An 8,356-nucleotide genomic window follows, 5' to 3' on the forward strand; every position below is an offset into this window, starting at 1 on the left:
TTTTTATTCTTTCCAACGGTTTACTCATCCGTTGCAATAGGTCGGTTATATGTTGCAACAGATAAAATACCTGGTGCAACAGATTAGTGATCTATTTTTATTATTTTCACAGGTCAGTTATGTGTTGCATCAGATAAAATACCAGGTGCAACAGATAGTGTTGTTTTTATGGTTCCCACGTATTACCCATCCGTTGCAACAGGTCGGTTATATGTTGCAACATATAATATACCTGGTACAACAGATTAGTTGTCTGTTGGAACTGTTATATTACTGTTATGCATTAATCAATTATAATCTACGTTATGTTCCTGTAAATTTAAAATAACATGGCTCCCAAAATAAAAGAAATCGAATCAAGTCCAAGTAAAGGAACAAGTGCAGCAGCTCAGCTACAACCACTACTCTATGAGCTTACTTTACAAGCATTATTTCAATCAGGAGAAGAAGATAATGAACACGGGGAGAAGAAATCTTTCAAAAGAGATGATCCAAATGCTAATAGCCCTTCCGTCGAAGAGGTGGTCAAAACCTTCAGGATTGATTGTTACCCTGTGAGAATACAGTGCAATGGTGACACAGATTTAACGGGTGATCTCGGGGTTAAGTCAGTCATGGGAAAATATTTCGACGCCTTCAGAAAAATACTTCGAAAACAAAAATTGGATTCTTATTTCAGGGAAAGCTGCTTTGGAAAATATCTTGATTTGTCAGAGGACAACAATGCTCGTTTTCAGATAAAAATGGTATGTCATCTTCTCAAGCGCAGGTTTATGTATGAAAACAAAGATAAGATAGATGAGGTGTGGATAAATTACTGTGGCATGCCTGTTTATTTTGGTTGGGAGGAGTTTGCCATAGTTACCGGACTAAAATGTTATGCTCCTTCTCCTTCTCAAGTTATACCTACTCTGACCCAAAAAAAAGCACCCCGCACACCCAAAAAAGGAAAAGGCAAGTCGAGTGATCGTGATGACCTGGTGTCTATTGTTGGTCCAAGCTTCAAAAATAAAAATTTGATTGAAGTGTTGAAAGGTAAAGGACTTTCAAAGAAGCACAAACAATCATTGTGCTTGGTTTGGTTTGTACATAATGTTCTTTGAGCGAGAGACGTTAACAAAAACATAAGCCTCGATTTAATAAATCTCTCCGAAGATCTTGAGGCATTTAACAACCATCCTTGGGGTTATGAAATCTTCAAAATGACTGTCGAATATTTGTTGACTCCGTTAACGCCAAAAACAGTCAACTTATATGGTTTTCCATGGGCCTTCATGGTAAATATTTCTTTTATCATGATATGATTCATCATTTTTTATTCAATAATGCTTTTGATTTATTGGCGTTATGTTATAGGCTTGGGCATTTGAAGTCATTCCTTATTTGAGACAATAAGTGAACTACCAGGAAGAAGTTTCCTGTCTAAGAATTCTGAGATGGTTGTCGGCCAAAACTGATAAAAATGCAAAATTTCTTGATATTTTCAATTCCCCCAAGGAAGCAGTAAGTCCAATTCTAATCAAGTTTTTGTTTTAATTAATGATTAAATGATTTCATCATCATTCTTAATATATGTACCGATTTATTTTAGATTGTCCATCTGTGGCTTGTTCCGACCAACCGAGAGTTGAAGATGCCATTTTTTCTTACTTTATCGGATCCTAAGATTGTTGATGGAATAAAAATGGAATTGTTTGGAGCAACAACCATCACAAGAAAAATAATTTTGGAGGGTGGGGCTAATGATGCTCCTCTTGCAGTTTTTGAAACAACAAGCCATTATGATTGTGATCATAATGGTTGTACAAATTTTTCTCCAGATTTTGCCGCATCTAGCGAATGTTCTTCATGCAAATGTCAAGACTGCAAGGTGAAACACAATGGAGTGATTAATGCTATTAATGCACTAACTGCTTCTGTAAAGGAAATGACATCTAATAGGGGTGTCATTTCATCAAAGAGAATTTCATATCCAAACACTCCACTAGAGATCAAGGCGGCTAAGAGAAGAAGGAAAGACACTTCCAAGGCATCATCAATCATAAAAAAAAAGATTGCAATGCCTCTGTCTTTGTCTTGCACCGATGTTCAGTGTGCAAGGGCCACAGAAGAGCAGCATGAGCTGAAGAAGGTGAATGTACATCATCTGTTTCAAAAAACAAACAAGCACATATCTGTTTCAACAGATGATACATCTGTTAAAAATTATCAAACAGATGTATACATCTGTTGCAACTATTGTCTAACCCGTTGCATCAGATTCATTATCTGTTTCAATAGATGAGTCTTATGTTGCAATAGATGGATCATCTGTTCGAAATTATCGTACTGCTCTGATTTACCTGTTCGAATTTATCCCAACAGATAATCCATCTGATGCAACATAAGAATCATCTGTTGCAACAGATAGAAAATCAGTTGTATATCTCTACAATTCTGGCTTTCTCGGTGGACGTCATAGCTACTGCCGAAGAGCATAATATGAGAGTTGATAATCCATCAACTGCTTCCAAAGATGAAAAAAAAGTGAAGCCTATCAGTTTGGGAGAACGGAAGAATTACCCATTTGAAGGGTTCAACATCTCGAACGAGGCTCCAAAAAAACTAATACAGTTGATCAAGGACTATTCAGAATGAATTTTCGATGGGCTGTTAAAGCACCATGCCGGTAGGTACATAAATCAATTTTATAGATATTGGTTTACACAATTCTTGTTGTAAGAACCTGACATTAACACATATAAATCATCATGTAGAAAACAAAATGACGAGCACTACAAAATGAACGAATCGAGTCTTGATTTTGATATGTTCGACTTTGTTGTTGCACATCTCGGAATAAAGAATTAGTTCTATTTGATGTCATAGCCCCAAACTTGCTGGAATGATAAGGTTTAAAGGCCATACATATTACTATTAATTAATACTTTATTTAATTGCATCTGCGTATTAATTTCTTTGTCACGTAATTCAAAATATTTGATAATATGTGCAGCACATTGATGTTATTTTTTACTACCTTCGAAAGAAGGCCAAGTTGCAAATACAAGAACAATACAAATACACAACAGACAATTATTTGTACAAATTTTACATCAATAATGCCTACGATAGGTATTGTCAACAGCAGCCGAAAGTTTCCCAAAATGAGGAATGCTTAATCAACATCATCAAAGGTTTTAGCATTCTGGCGAGCTTACCTTGGCATTTGCTCGACGAAGTGTACATCCCAATTAATTGTGGTGATGAATTCCATTGGGTGTTGGCTGTCGTCATTCTAAAAGAGAGGCGCATCCGAGTTTATGACTCGATGTCGCGAAGGAGACGTTCTGGGCCGTCGTCTGAGATACAAAAGCTGGCCAAAATATTGCCTACTTACCTTGATATGAGTGGCTTTTTGGATCAAAAGGTTCGTACTGATTGGTCGACGATTGAAGCATACTAGGATAAAATGGCTAATCCATTTGATGTTCAATATGTTGACGGAATTGCTCAACAAACCATTGGTAGCCTGTAAGTTTAAGTGTCATGATTTAGTTTCATTTCACAAATTTCACAACGCTTGCCTGAACTGCAAAACATGGATTATCTATTTTTTTATAACCCAGGGATTGCGGTCCTTTTGTTGCCGCCTATGCCGAGTATTTGAGCGATGGATTACAAGTACCAAATGATGGACTTGATGCCGGATTACTCCACAAAAGATATGCTGCTCTTTTATGAAAATATGGAGAAGCGAAAGCTCAGAAGCCGTACGCAACCGACGTTAAAGATCCACGACGACCAAAGTCGAATTCCATAGCACTGGATGAAGAACAACTTGTCCATATTGATTAGATCTTTATAGCTTGAGTCCGTCAATGTGATAACCTATCCTCCTTGGTTTAACTTGTTGATTTATTTGTAGAGTAGATCGTTTGTACTCATAATAATTTTTTTTACATTTCATTTATTTGTTGAGTTATTTTATTTCATGTAATTTTCGAAGGCTTCAATTCATTTTATTTTGTCTATGAATATAATTATTTTTAAGTTTTGAACATGTTAATTTAAATGAAGTACTAGATTCAAATATCGCAACAGATAATACATCTGCTGCAACAGATGACATATCTTATCAGACAGATTTAGATATATGTTGCAACATGAGATGCAACACGTAGGTCATCTGCTGGAAATTATATAATAGGTCTTTCTACTTTTTTAATTTGCTCAAACAGATTATCGATCAGTTACAACAGATAAGTTATATGTTGCAACAGATCGTAAATCTGTTGCGACAGATAGACGGAGAACATCTGCATAACGCAACAGATGACCAACCTATTCCAATAGATAATCAATCTGTCACAACAGGTACTATATTTGTTAAGACAGATATAAAATCTATTGCATTATAAAAATTCAACTTTGCCAGACATAAAAATTATTGCCCCTATATGTATAGTGAATTGGCTTGAAATGAAAATTTGTTATCATGTTCGTCTCTGTCTTTGTACATGTTCTTTTTTATACACGGGCTCCAACCATTTAGTTAGTACCCCATATGCCCAAACCCATTGCATTTTTCCCACATTGGTGTCGCACACACCGGTCATTTATGTGTCGGTCAGCAAACACTCCATGTATGCAAGCCAACGCTGCACCGGTTGTATTTTTTGGGTGCTGAATGTTCTTATTTCGACCTTCAAAAACCCATGATTCCTTCGCTAAGACTTCAGCTGACAAATGATCCATCACCTTACTCTATGTCAACAACTTGGGCAACAACTTCAAGAGTGGCTGCATGTGGGTTAAAAACATCTTCTCGCTGAACATAGGTAAGTTGCAGTCATAAACCTTAATCTTTCCATCGTATAGTAGTATCTCAATAGTGAGAAAATGGGTGACATCCACGTTCATGACTATAAGGATTTTCTTTTCCTTGGTCCAGCTCTTGTCGTGTGATATTGCCTCTTCCCTCTAACATATTTAATCGCGTCTTCATCCCATTGGAATGTAGAAACTAACTGATCAAATCCTAGGCCACCGAAATCAGCTAGAATACGAAGATCAGCGTACCTATCTTTGAAATTATTGTAGAAGTTGAGGTCCATTATCCTATCCAGCAGCATCATAAGCATCTAGGTACGCTAATTGTCTGCCCCTCATGAGGCAGAGAATTTCATCAACATACTGTGGTACAAGAAGATAATTTTTAAATACGTTAGTAATTGTAAAAAATAAAAACACAGTGGAAAGAATCCAATGTAGAGGGTTCTCTGAATCAGTTCACAGATTACCCAGCCAACGCAACTTCTGCAATAAATGTGTATTATGCTGCAACAAAATACCAAGCTGTTGCAACAGATTACACATCTGCTGCGTAGATTCTTCTTCATGGAGTAGATTGGAAGGGTAGGTTAACAAAAGTAAACTTACCTTGTCCTCGTACCACACGCACGTATTTGGCTTATTCGAGAAGTCTTTGGCGGCAAATGAATGCATGGTGTATTATTTTTGAACCTTTATCTTGATGAATTCTTCCAGTTCCTTTTTCTTCTCCTTGCCAAGCGCCGCAAATATGTCCACCTTCTTTGGAGGCCCCTGAACTTCAACAACTATTGGAGCGGGGGGAGTTACATATTTTGTTGATTTCAGAACAGAGAAAATTTGTCTAATTTTTATTCTCTTCCTCCTAACCTCCACTGTAGGAGTGAATGGCTCCCTCACCTCATTGGATGGTATGACACCCCTCCTGGATTTCAACTTTTTAATAGCTTCAGCAATAGTCTCTAGCTTGTCGAGTAGTTTATCATCTCTTTCCTTGCACACTTTGCATTTGCAATGAGAACATGAGGGTGAGTAGGGGTGAGAGAGACCACTAGAAGGGTGGGAGAGACCGGTGTAAGGGTGAGAGAGAGGACCTGTACATGGCGTGTTTTTAAACAGATTTATTTTTTGCGGAGCACCAACATGCTCATAATCACGATTAGTAGCAGAAGCAGAAGCAGGATGGCTGCCACCATCACAAATAACTCCACCAGCAACACCCCCAGAAGAAGCACCCGGATCTATTGCAGTTTGAGTTAGGTCGTGAAGAGCTTCAAAATTAGGCTGGCCTTGCCTAACTGCTCTTCTTATGGATGTTGCTCCATCCAATTCCTTTTTTATTAACTCCACCGTTGGGTCTTCTTTTGTATCAACAATACCCAGAGTAAGAAAAGAAGCCATCCCCAACTCATCAATGGTAGGCACGATCCAAGGATGCACAACCTATAAAAAATGATAGGAGGAATTTAAATCATATAATAATATTTTGCAGTCAGTTGGGTTACATGGGGCTTGGATTATGTTAACACAGCCAACTTATGCAATAGACGATCTAGATATCGCAACAGCTGATCTGTATATTGAAACAGATTGATAATATATTGCATCAGAATACCCATCTGTTGCATAATTTACAGTTAATGGGTAATCTGTTTAGTAAGGTTCAGAGAATAAAGCAACATATGGTTAATCTATTGCGAAATATGGATCGTCTGTTGCAATAGATTACCCATTGCACCAGTTACAGTTGACGGGTAATCTCTTGTAACAGATGGAACATCTGTTTCAATATCTTTCTTTGAGGCAAATTATTTTAGTTAAAAGAAGACGTACTGCATCATCCGGAGGGTTAAAGAGATAAGCCTCGTTAATATTTTTTTTGTTGCTCTCTACTGCAGCCAACCACCTAAGGATCCTTGGATGAGAAACCTTATCCGGATAATTTGTGAAATGCTTTCGGAGGGAAGGAATGGCTTCACATGCCTAAGCCTAAAAATTGTAAACAGGAAGCAAGCAAAAAAAAGTCACAAGTATATTCAATATAAATTAATGAATGAGTAAAAATAGTGATCAATTTTACCATAAAAGCCCAAGGAAAGCCGTATAATGTGGTCTTCTTTGGCTTTAGATCTTTCAGTAAATATTTGACAGTCAAGTAGTAGCTATCGTAGCCCCAGGAATAATCGTTGAATCTCCCAAAATCATCAGCAAGTGCAAACAAATCACGTTCTATGACTTTCTTGACGTCTCTTGCCAATAAAATGGAATGGACTAACCAAACTAAGCACAATTTCTCCCTGTAGTGCTTTGGTATGTCTTTATTCTTAAGATCCGCTATCAAATTCTTCACTTTGTAGCTAGGTCCAATAATGCCCAACAACCCATCTTTTTTTACCTTGCGTTTGTTGGACCCTTTATGGGGTGTTTTCTTGATGGCAGGTTCTTCTGGATGATCGCATCTCAAGACCGTCACAATGGCAAACTCTTTCAATCCAAAACAAACCGGCATACCACAGTAGTTAATCCAGACTTCATCCATCTTATTTTTGCCCTCCTTCGGACCTCCATTATCCCCCGCATATATGATCCTGCGCTTCAGAAGGCCAAATACCATGATTATTGGGAAATGGAGAGGGCGAGGCCCAGACAGCTCAAGAAAGTGTGCAAAGCAGCTCTTCTTAAAAAGTCCATCTATGTTTTCCTTCTTCATAATACTCCTAAGTTCGTCAAAAGGTTTCCCCAACTGACATTTAAGTACAAGATCACCAAATACTGCATTAGGGTTATTCATCGGCATCGCAACTCGAAACGTGTCAATACTAATGGTTTTGACAGAATCATGCTGGAATTTTGATATTATTTCATGCGCCATTGGTGAAGAGGAGTTATCACTTTCCTCGGCTTTATTTTTCCCTGACTGAGATTGTTCTGGAAGTTCCTCCGAATCTATCTGTACTCTAGCCTTTTTTATTTGGTGATCGAAAGTTAATCCACTTTCTATTTCTTTTCTTTTGGGAGACATCTTTTAACTACCAACAAAAGAAAAACAAAAAATACATTGCATTTGATGTCTGCATAATTTTTTTAAAAAAGGTGAGACAAATTTTAATAAATTATTCTTACCACATAACCAAAAAAAATACTCCAACGGACAACCCATCAGTTGGAACAGATGGGGAAACCGAATCTGTTTGAAGACCTATTTAATATCTCCCCACAGATATTCCACCTATTGCAACAGGTGGAGAAATTTTAATAAATTATTCTCTGCCACATTACAAGAAAATACTCCAAAGGATAACCCATCAGTTGGAACAGATGGGGAATCTGTTTGAAGACCTATTTAATATCTCCCAACAGATCTTCCACCCTTTGCAACAAATGGACCACCACCACCACAACCAATGCCACCAAGACCACCACCAATGCCACCAATACCAACACCAAGACCACCGACACTACCGCTAAAAAACAAAAATACCAACACCACCAATAACACCACAAACACCATCCAACAATACCACGACAGTCAACAAAACATTGA

The sequence above is a fragment of the Capsicum annuum genome, chromosome 1, assembly GCF_002878395.1.
Source record: "Capsicum annuum cultivar UCD-10X-F1 chromosome 1, UCD10Xv1.1, whole genome shotgun sequence".
Lineage (NCBI taxonomy): Eukaryota > Viridiplantae > Streptophyta > Magnoliopsida > Solanales > Solanaceae > Capsicum > Capsicum annuum.